Raw genomic sequence first — 9763 nt, forward strand, 5'->3', positions numbered from 1 at the left:
GTCAGCCTGCCTCCACCCCTGCAGCTCCCCCAGGTGTGGAAAACAAGCAGATCGAGGCAATTCCAGCTCCCCGCCGCAGCTGCAGCTTGGCTTCCAGCGGTTTATTCCTCTCTCTGCTCAGCAGCACCTTACCCTGGGACAGCAGGAGCGGGCAGTGCTGCCCACAGCCTGCCTTTACTGCCATTTGTTTCTCTGCATTTGTTTATTTATTGATCCTTTGGCAGCAGCCGTTGCCATGGTGCAAACAGCAGCGGTGCCAGTGCCCTCCCCGGTTCATAAATACCAATTATGGCCGAGCAGCTCGGGCCTCTCCATCTGGATGATCCCACCCAGCTTCTCCCCCATCTTCTCTCCACAGGACGTTCCTTGCTTCCTGGTCAGGATTTCCCTTTCTGAGCCCCGTTATTCCCATCTCCCCCAGTCCCTGGGCGGGTGTGGGGCCATGCCGTGGCCCGAGGGTCCGGCTGGATCCAGGGCCAGGAGCTGCCTTCGGGCTTCCAGAGGGGCACGGGGAGGGAGCCGGGGAGGTGGGGAAGGGAACGGGACCCAGAGCTGAAGCAGCAAAAGGCTTTTGGCAATTTTCAAAAAGAGGGGATTGTTGGAAGCCAGGACACCCCTCTGGCTGCCCTGGATGGCCCGAGCCCCGGGCAGGGGGCTCTGAGACCCTGGCAGCAGCCAAAGACACACGTGGGGTTTTGATCCTAGCCCATGGAGCAAATCACCAACTCTGTATGGAGAATTAAAGGTCACAAAAGTTCAGATAGCACAGCAGTGGTGATCACAGGGTGAAGGGAAAAATTTTAGGATTCTGTACATGGGGGTTTGGGACTTTGTACAGGGGGGCTGAGGCTCCAGGATGCAGGAATCAGGGCGTGCCCTGCCCTTCTTCCTCCTGGCCTCCATGGTTTGGGTGATGCTGGCACTTTCAGATTGGTTCAGAGTAGAAGCTGACTGTCTGACACAGGTGATGGGTGTTGGAACAGAGCTGTAAATATGGCACACGTAGCTTTTGTATAAAGGACAGCAGCAGCCCCGTGGGAGGGCAGCGTGCCCCTGGCTGAGCTGCTGAACAGATCTCGGCAGGCCAGACAGAAAATGTTCTAGACAACAATTAATGAACAACCTTGAGAATGACAGCTGAAGAGTCCTGACTCCTTCTTCAACAGCTGGGTTGGGAAAAAGACTCTCTAACACATCTGGGGGTCGCCCTGATAGCAGAAAATCCCAGAGGGGATTACCCAGAGATGGGGAATCCCAGACTGGTTTGGGCTGGGACGGGTGTTAGAGATCATCTCATCCGTGGCAGGGACACCTCCTGCTGTCCCAGGTGCTCCAGCCCCAGTGTCCAGCCTGGCCTTGGGCACTGCCAGGGATCCAGGGGCAGCCCCAGCTGCTCTGGGCACCTGTGCCAGGGCGTCCCTTGCTCCCCTTGCCCCTCAGCCCTGGCGCTGAAGCCGTGTGGCAGCTGTGGCCCTGTCCCCGGGGTGCCAAAGGACAATGTCAGTGTGAGACGATGTCCCGAGGTCCCCCAGCCGCAGGAATGTGCTGAGCGGGCAGATGTCCACCCTGCCCCAGCACGTGAGCCCAAAACACCCGCAAAAACCGCACTGGTGTCGATGTCCACCCCCAAGAACAGCCCCTGCCCTTTGCACCTCGGGCCTCTGGGCAATGGCCTGATGCCAACCCAGCCGCCTGAACTGCCTGTGGAGCTCATCCCTTCCGGCCAGCCTGGAATGGAGGAGGCGACAGAGCAGTCTGCAGGCATGGGAGGGGTTTGAGAGCTCCTCCAGGGCCGGGTTCTGGGGACATTCACCAGGGCTTGCAGCACCAGGAGATTGTTTTAGTCCCTGCAAAGCAACAACAGCGTTTGGCTCAGCGGGGTCTGTGTGCGGCACTGGGGATGGAAAGCAGCAGAGGAAGTTGTTTAAAATAAATAAATAAAAAAGGAAACACAAGTTTTTCCCCCTGCTAGGGAGCCAGGTTTTGTTCTCCTGGAGATGCTGCCAAGATACACAAAACGTGACGGTCCCGGGAGCGCAGGAGCCCCAGCACCCGAGCTCGGGGTGCCACAGAGCAGGGGACACCCCTGGGCTGCTGGGGGTGACTTGGGGGTGTCACCCCCCGGGGCTGGGGCTCTCCCTGGCACATCTGGGGCTCGGGTGCCAGGAGCCAGCCCAGGGGAAGCCCCGGGGTGCCAGGGCCGTGTCCCTGTGCAGAGGGGACCGTCCTGCTGCTGCTGGCTGAGCCCGGGGCTGGCGCAGCCCTGGGGGGAGCAGGAATTGAGTCTGGGGGCTCTGAGGTCCCAGTGGCACGCTGGGAGAGCCGAGGAGGCCGGGCCGGTCTGTCCCGACACGGGAGGGAGCAGAGCTGGGCAGCACCAGCCCAGCCCAGGCAGGGGGGGGACATCAGCCCAGCTCCTGGCACGTCCTTGTGCCCCCCTGCCCGGAGCCTCTCTGCCTGCAAATCTGCACCCCAGCCCCAGCAGCGGGGGCACAGGAGGAGCTGCGGCTCCCCAAGGGCAGGGGCAGCAGCAGGGGCACAGGAGGAGCTGTGCGTCCCCAAGGGCAGGGGCAGCAGCAGGGGCACAGGAGGAGCTGTGCCTCCCCAAGGGCAGGGGCAGCAGCAGGGGCACAGGAGGAGCTGTGCCTCCCCAAGGGCAGGGGCAGCAGCAGGGGCACTCCAGCCCTGCCGGCTCCTCCCGGTTCATTCCTGTTCCTCAGTTTGTGTTGCAGCTCCTGTCTGGAGCCCGCGTGCCAATTTTCCTCCGCGGGGCACAGATTTTCCGGCAGATTTTCCACTCCCAGCTCTTTCCTGGGGGCCCAGCACACGAGACCCAAGAGGTGAAACCTGAACCTGCTGGGGGAAGATGCAACGTTCACCCACAGAGCTGCTGGGGGCGGGAGGCTTGGTGGAACCACGGGGCTGGGGAGTGAGCCTGGAAAAGGCTGGGAAGGGTTGGAAAAGGTTGGGAAGGGTTGGGAAGGGTTGGGAAGGGTTGGAAAAGTTTGGGAACGGTTGGGAAGGGTTGGGAAGGGTTGGGAAAGGTTGGGAACAGTTTGGAACGGTTGGGAAAGGTTGGGAAAGGTTGGGAAAGGTTGGGAAAGGTTGGGAAAGGTTGGGAAGGGTTGGGAAGGGTTGGAAAAGGTTGGAAAAGGTTGGGAAGGGTTGGGAAAGGTTGGGAATGGTTGGGAATGGTTGGGAAGGGTTGGGAAGGGTTGGAACGGTTGGAAAAGGTTGGAAAATGTTGGAAAAGGTTGGAAAAGGTTGGAAAAGGTTGGGAATGGTTGGGAATGGTTGGGAAGGGTTGGGAATGGTTGGGAAGGGTTGGGAAGGGTTGGAAAAGGTTGGGAATGGTTGGAAAAGGTTGGGAATGGTTGGAAAAGGTTGGGAATGGTTGGGAATGGTTGGGAATGGTTGGGAATGGTTGGGAATGGTTGGGAAGGGTTGAGAAGGGTTGGAAAAGGTTGGGAATGGTTTGGAAGGGTTGGAAAAGACCCCCAGGATGGTGGAGTCCAGCCTTGCAGCGGAAGGGGGTGTGTCTGGCTGGGCTTGGTGGCACGGAGCAGGCAGGACGCTGGGCTGGGGGTCGGGGGCTCTCCCTGGGCACAGCAGGAGCGGGGCTGGGGCAGCTCTGGGGGCCACGGGGACAGGTGGGGCTGCCAGGGGGAGGGATGCAGCGTGTCTGCACAGGGCAGCGCCGTGGGGAGCTGCCTGGGGAGATTCCAGAGAGCCCCGAGCTCTGGGACAGCGCGAGCTGTGGCTGCCCCAGCCCTGGCGTGTCCCTGGACACCCCCAGCGTCCCCAGAGTGTCCCCAGCCGAGGTGACATCCCCAGCCAAGGCTGAGCTCATCCCCATCCCTCTGCAGCTCCCAAAGCCGGGACAGCCACGTGGATTCATTCCCTTCACAACGGAGCAGCGAGGAAAAAACAGCTCCTGGGCCTGGAGAAGGAATTTCCATGTGCACAAGTTTTCCAGATAAAAGGGACAGGGATTTGTTACCATGTGTCATTTCTCTCTGTGGTTGTATTTCACAGAGGAAAGCTTTCAAAACAATGCTGACTTTCATTAGAGGACACACGTAAAGAACTTTTTTTTTTTTTTTTTTTTTTTTTTTAATGAATCAGCTGTTCCATCTCCCCTGAGTCCAGATCCTGAGAAGCATAAATTCTGCAGACGAAGCCTTTGGGAACCAAGAACTGAGGATGGATTTGAAACGGTTGTTTTATACCCTCAGGGAAAAATTAAACCCTGGATGCTCAGGCTCTTCTGTGCTGGAAAGGACCTCCGGAGGTCTCCAGCCCCTCCGGAGGCCTCCATCCCAGCAGCCCCTCGAGCAGGGAGCCCTGGGGTGCCCAGCCTGCTCTCCAGGGACAGGGGCTGCAGAGCTTCCCTTGTGTCCAGCCTGGAGCTCTGAGTGGGAGCCCTGGGAAGTGTCAGAAACCCCGGCAGCCTGAGCTGATCCCGGGATAAAACATTCCCTGTGCCGGGGCAGGGCTGGAGCTGCAGCCCCTCCAGGGCCTCAGGGAGTGTCCCCACTCCTGTCACCTCCTCTGGGAGACATTTGGAGAGCTCCCCTTGCAATGCCCGGGGATTTTGTGCAGTCCCCCCTGCCCCTCGCCCTTCAGACAGAGACTTTGGGGTTGAGTTCTGGCAAGGCAAGGCGACCCCAGGCTCCAGCCCCTTCCCAGCTGCCCCCACCCCGACCCAGGGCCTGATTCCCGCAGCAGGGAGCGTTCCCCACTTTGGGATGGGGCCCTGGCTCCTTCCTGGGCAGCAGGGAGCCAGGGCAGGGCATCCTGCTGGGTGTCACACAGGGCCCCCACGCCCAAAACCCCTCACCGTGTCCTGCTCATTAACAGAACCCCCCCAAAACCCCTCACCGTGTCCTGCTCATTAACAGAACCCCCCAAAACCCCTCACCGTGTCCTGCTCATTAACAGAACCCCTCCCAAAACCCCTCATCATGTGCTGCTCATTAACAGAACCCCCCAAAACCCCTCATCATGTGCTGCTCATTAACAGAACCCCCCCCAAAACCCCTCACAATGTGCTGCTCATTAACAGAACCCCCCAAAACCCCTCACCGTGTCCTGCTCATTAACAGAACCCCCCAAAACCCCTCATCGTGTGCTGCTCATTAACAGAACCCCCAAAACACTTTATCGTGTGCTGCTCATTAACGAGGATCACCTGGGATGAGGATCACCCTTAATGAGGTTCACCCCTAATGAGGTTTGCCCCTAATGAGGCTCCTGAGGCACACCCACGAGGTTCCCTTTGTTCAGCAAATTCAGCCGAGGGGGTGCCAATGTTTGCTCAGTATTGATAAAATAAACACCCTGAAGTGGAAAGGGCATCACTGCGAGTGCCTTATGGACATGTTTTAATTAAAAAATAAATAAATAAAAAACAACAACCAAAATCAGTCCAGAGGAAGCTCTGGAGCCAGTCTGGGAGAGCTGGGGGTGCTCCCCTGGAGAGGAGAAGGCTCCAGGCAGAGCTCAGAGCCCCTGGCAGGGCCTGAAGGGGCTCCAGGAGAGCTGCAGAGGGACTGGGGACAAGGATGGAGGGACAGGACACAGGGAATGGCTCCCACTGCCAGAGGGCAGGCATGGATGGGATATTGGGAATTGGGAATTGTTCCCTGGCAGGGTGGGCAGCCCTGGCACAGGTGCCCAGAGCAGCTGGGGCTGCCCCTGGATCCCTGGCAGTGCCCAAGGCCAGGCTGGAGCACCTGGGACAGTGGGAGGTGTCCCTGCCATGGCAGGGGAATGGGATGAGCTTTAAGGAGTGTTTTTCAGGGGAATGGAAATGATATAAATTAGAGATGTGAAACAGCTCTTTAAGCAGGGAATTTGATGAATAACAGCTCCTTGGAGCAGTGGAACTGCAGGAATTCAGGGTACAGCAAATTCTTTCCTGTGGAGGGGAGGTGCAGTGGGGGATGAAAAACAGGGAAGAACACAGCATAAAACACTCCCAGGCACAGGGGGCATTTGGGGGTGTCTGTGCAGGGCAGGGGTTGGATCAGTGATCCCTGGGGGTCCCCTCCATCAGGACATTCCACCATCCTGGGATAAACCAGCCAGAGCCACAACATCCATCAGCGCAGGACGACACCTCAAAACCTCACCCTTTAATCCCTCCCACTGAGCCAGGCCTAGCCGAGGTGGGATTTAATTCATGGCTTTGCCTCGTCAGCCCCGGGAGCCCGGAATTCCTGAGCACTTCCCCCCGGATTTGGGGCACACGCTGTCCCAAAGGAGCGGCGTCATCTCAGCTGGGAGACGTGAGCGCCAGTGGGCAGCCCATAAATATCCATTACTGCTCCGTGCAAACAGGAATGCCTGCAGGAAAATGCACTCAGCAGGAGGAGCCCCCGCCCTCTGAGGAGCACGGGAATTATTTGGGGCACGGCAGGAATGTCTCCCCCCTCATTCCACCTCTTCTATCCTTCTCCTGGTCTTTAGGAGCCTTCAGGCGTGAGAGCTCGTGTGGAAAGCAGAGGAATTTCCAGCACAGCCACAGGGAAAGGTCTGGGGTCGGCCATGGAGGCTGGCTGGATTCCCGTGGATTTGGGTTATCAGGGACCTCATCCCAGCATCTCCTCTGCTTCCAAACAAGGCCTGGCGAAAGCAGAGCACGGCATCCCTAATCCCATCCCATCCCATCCAGGCTTTCCAGCTCAGCATTCCTGGTTGTGGGACCTCCCTGTCCCAGCGCAGGGCTGAGGGACGGTGGCACCGTGTGGGACACTCCTGGGAATGTCCAGCAGTGGTGGCAGGAGAGCTGATCCCCCGACCCCACACACTGGGGGCTCCAGCTGCAAAGCAACACCCTGACCCCAAAGCCTCACCTGGCCTTTGGGGCACCCACATGGGGCAGGTTTGGGCCACCCAGTGGGGCAGGTTTGGGCCACCCAGTGGGGCAGGTTTGGGCCACCCAGTGGGGCAGGTTTGGGCACTCACATGGGTCAGGTTTGGGGGCCCAGTGGGGCAGGTTTTGAGCACGCACATGGAAAGGTTTGGGGACCCAGTGGGGCAGGTTTGGGGCACCCACAATGGGGCAGGTTTGGGGACCCAGTGGGGCAGGTTTGGGGCACCCAGTGGGGCAGGTTTGGGCACCACATGGGACAGGTTTGGGGCACCCACATGGGGCAGGTTTGGGGACCCAGTGGGGCAGGTTTGGGGCCCAGTGGGGCAGATTTGGGGATCCACATGGGCAGGTTTGGGGCACTCACATGGGGCAGGTTTGGGGATCCAGGTGGCAGGGGCACCGTCCACAGCCCAGGATGCTCCAATGACATTTGCCTGAATTACCCTGGAGGTTTCTGACAGAGAAAAGATGCAGAAAAGAGGAGTTAAATCATTCTTGTGTGGCAAATCTGCCCAGGGGAGCAGGAGCATCCTGTTTGCACTATTATGAGATAATAATGGCATTAAACAGGACATAATTATGGTCTCATTAGTTGTGGCCCTACACATTTATTTGGGGGATTAAATCTCTCTGTTCAGACCACAGACTCAACCTGGCCTAAAAATCCCACTGAAATTAAAAAGTTTTCCCTTTAAGTAAAGTCTAGGAGTTGACAAAATCCACGGGCAGCCAAACAAGCACAATTCCTGCCGGGATCTCAGAGCCAGGGCTGTGGCACCGTGGGCTGGCTGGGACAAGGTGGCACTCGTGTGACACAGAATTAGGGGATGATTTGGGTGGAAGGGACCTCAAAGGTCCCCGTGCAGGTCCCTGCAGTCCCTCCCCTGCAATGGCATCTCTCAAAGGTTATTTATGTCCTGCTCTGGCTTTTTTTAATAGAAGAGGAAAACTTCCCTCCCCTCCCTTCCTCCTCATTTATTACGGGCATTAAGTTAAACATGGTTTCCTCTTAAGCTCGGCCTAATCCAATTAATATTAATACTGCCCTGAGCCAGGCCGATCTCATTAGTGTCGGTATTTAATATCTTTGCTGCGAGTTGTGCTGAAAATGAGTTTCTTGCTTTTCTGCGACTCTGGAAAGAAGGAGCAGCGTTTTCTTCCATTCGGGAGCACGGACGGGATGGGGGAAAGGAGCGGCCTGGGGCAGGGGGGGCTGGATCCAGCAGCTCCTCCGCACCCCGGTCCGGGCAGGAGAAGCGCTTGGAAGGAGACCTGGGGCCCCGGCCGGGGAGGGAATTACGAGGAACCGCCAGGATCAAGAGTGCATCCTCCTGGGGGCATTCCCAGAACTCCCAGAGCTTCCGCAGAACCCAGCCCGCTGGGGACACCGTGCGACACCAGCGCCGGTGGCCGTCCCGCAGCTGCTCCTGCTCCGGCAGGGATGCTCCGGGCGCGGCTCATTAGCGGGGGCACGGCTCATTAACACAGCGGTCATTAACGGGGGGACAGCTCATTAACACAGCGCTCATTAACACGCCAAAGCCCGGGGATTGGGTTTATTCCGGGCTGCCCGGTGCAGGGGACCCGAGCTCCGTGCTCAGCGGGAATTAAAGCCAGGAAATCCAGGATTCCTGCCCCCGGCTCGGCAGGAGCTGTGCCAGGACTTTCAGCCCTGGTTGTGCCGTCTGCTCCCCTTCCCTTCCCTTGGAGCCGCTGCCGAGGTCAGGGGCAGGGTTTGGAGCAGAATCACCCCGGATTTTGGTTGCAGCAGTAGCAGCCAGTGAAACAGGATCCCTGTTACTCAGAACAAAACTCCCTTTTTGTTTCGGATCCAGCAGCAAATAACGGGGACCCAGGGAATGCCGTAAAGCCATAGAATGGTGTGGGTTGGGAAGGACCTCAAAGAGCGAGATGATCCTACCCAAACCATTCCATAATTTACAAATCATTTCCTTTCATGTGCAGGGCCTGTGGAGATGATGCAATGAAAACTGCCCAGTTCCAGCCCCGCGGCCGTGTTAGATGTGTTCATCCTCCTCCTCCTCCCAAACCACAAAATGAATCTCTCCTCGCCATGACCGCCTGGTCTGGGCCAGCCTGCTTTAGTTCACCTCTGCCCCCTCCACCGGGTCCCGGCTGGTGCCAGAGCAGCCCTGGCTCAGCAGAGGCAGCTCCAGCAGCAGCTCCGCCTTGGCCCTGCTCATCTCTGCAAACCCGTTTTGAGGGAATTACTGCTGTGCCTCAGCCCCTCAGAACAGTCACCAGCGGGACACACGAGGGACCACCCCACCTGAGACCGGGGGGAATAATCAGGGTTTTGTTTGTGGCTTTCATGAAATAGCTGGGTTTGGGTTGTGAGGGAGCTCAAAGCCACCCAGAGCCACCCCTGTCACGGCAGGGACACCTCCCACTGGTCCCAGGTGCTCCAGCCCCAGTGTCCAGCCTGGCCTGGGCACTGCCAGGGATCCAGGGGCAGCCCCAGCTGCTCTGGGCACCTGTGCCAGGAATGCCTTCCCCATCTCCCATCCATCCCATCCCGAACGGATCCCTGCCCTGCCCCAGGACAGCCCCGGTGCCAAAAACAGCTGGCAGCGGTGGGATTCGAACCCACGCCCCCGCAGGGACTGGAGCCTTAATCCAGCGCCTTAGACCGCTCGGCCACACTACCCTGGCACAGCTCTCCCCGGGAATACGATTCCAGGCGGGATCCGCCCCTGGGCACGGCGCCTCGCCCATCCCGGCCCTTCCCCGGCCGCCCTCTCCCGCTGCAGATGCTCTGGATGCTCCCGTGTCCTCAGGAACTCCCGGCAGGATGGAGCCCTGGCTGCAGCACTCCCAAAGCTGCCCTTCCTTCCAGCGTGGGATTGCTGCTCTGCCACCCTTCCC

At 58.7% G+C, this 9763-nt stretch overlaps 1 non-coding gene across 1 annotated transcript; it reads right to left on the bottom strand.

Moving 5' to 3' along the window:
- Window positions 1-9463: 9463 nt before the first annotated feature.
- Window positions 9464-9545, bottom strand: TRNAL-AAG. Its single transcript has one exon. It is a non-coding gene; the product is annotated as a tRNA-Leu (tRNA).
- Between the last annotated feature and the right edge of the window lie 218 nt (window positions 9546-9763).

The sequence above is a fragment of the Motacilla alba genome, chromosome 8 (genome assembly GCF_015832195.1).
Source record: "Motacilla alba alba isolate MOTALB_02 chromosome 8, Motacilla_alba_V1.0_pri, whole genome shotgun sequence".
Taxonomy (NCBI): Eukaryota; Metazoa; Chordata; class Aves; order Passeriformes; family Motacillidae; genus Motacilla; species Motacilla alba.